The sequence below is a fragment of the Octopus bimaculoides genome, chromosome 22 (assembly GCF_001194135.2).
Source record: "Octopus bimaculoides isolate UCB-OBI-ISO-001 chromosome 22, ASM119413v2, whole genome shotgun sequence".
NCBI classification, from domain to species: domain Eukaryota; kingdom Metazoa; phylum Mollusca; class Cephalopoda; order Octopoda; family Octopodidae; genus Octopus; species Octopus bimaculoides.
In genome coordinates, this window is record NC_069002.1 from 29,032,346 (window position 1) to 29,033,660 (window position 1,315).

General features: G+C 33.5%; 1 protein-coding gene across 1 annotated transcript in view; it reads left to right on the top strand.

Moving 5' to 3' along the window:
* Nucleotides 1–1,315, top strand: part of LOC106876828 (uncharacterized) — a 51,591-nt gene that overhangs the window by 5,112 nt on the left and 45,164 nt on the right. The window lies entirely within an intron of this gene.

Consider the following 1,315-nt stretch of genomic DNA (forward strand, 5'->3'; position numbering starts at 1 on the left):
CTCTTAGAGAGTTGCTTATAATCTACATTGATATTGTGTATTTGGCTGTTTGGTGTGAGAAGCAGAAATGTCAAATGGGTTTTTGGGTTTTTTAACATTTTTGTAACCATATTTCTGTTGAAATACACTGTATTTAGAAAATTACTGTTTTTAAATCTCACAACAAGAGATATTCAGAAACAGTACTTTGGAGTAAAGATTGTTTGCCAACTTAACATAGCAGTCCTGGTTTAGGACGAATGTTATTGTAATTTAGCCCCAGGAGACATCGTCTCCAGCTGGCTATACGACATGATCTTTTCTTCTGTCTTTCGAAAAGAAAAGCTCTACATTTTCCCTTCTGTGTTTGTCCCTGTGTGGCTAATAAAGAAATATATCTATCTATCTATCTATCTATCTATCTATCTATCTATCTTTCTATCTATCTATCTATTTATCTATCTATCTAAGAATTTAGAAGCTTAGGGAGTCATGAAATATTTTGATTTTAACAGTGAAACTCAAAATAGATAACACAATAAATAATAGCATGTAAATATTGGGTTAAAAATCCTTTTGCATGGAAAAAGTTGAACGCTGCCTGTGGGACAAAAGGGGAAAAAGAACAGAAGGAACAGGAAAATTAGAGGCATGTCCCCTTTGATTGTAAAACCATAATAGTGCTAGTTGTAGAATAGGTTAAATGGAGAGGAGTTCGAAGTCTGCGAGACAGCTACTCAATCTGGAGATGGTAGTGTCCTCCAGTTTGCCAGAAGAAATTTGATCTGCAGTTCTGTAGTGTAGTGCAATTCCTCGATCTAAAAAGAATATGTGATCTTTCAGCTATGCATAAGTTGCATTTCTTAGATCCGTTAGCATATGGTCGGGATTTCTCAATAATTCTCATGTGGTGTGTAGTTAGTCTTCAAACCCCATATGTAGCTAACTGACTTGGTGGTTTTACTATTGTTGATGTGTTTGAAAGGAGATGGGTGGTTTGTATAACATCTTTTGAAGTCACCTTCACATAACCCAATGTAATTCTTTTCAGGATAACCTAATCGAAAATAATTATTCGTGTAATATATAACTCATAAGCCTTTTAAGTCTTGTGATATCATATACACGAGTACTACAGGGTGTCCACAAAGTCTGGGTACATGGGGATTAATACATACTTTAAGAAATTATTATTTCTTATATTTAATTGTTTATGTTATGATTTTATTTACTCCATGTACCCACATGGGGATTAATACATACTTTAAGAAATTATTATTTCTTATATTTAATTGTTTATGTTATGATTTTATTTACTCCATGTACCCACATGGGG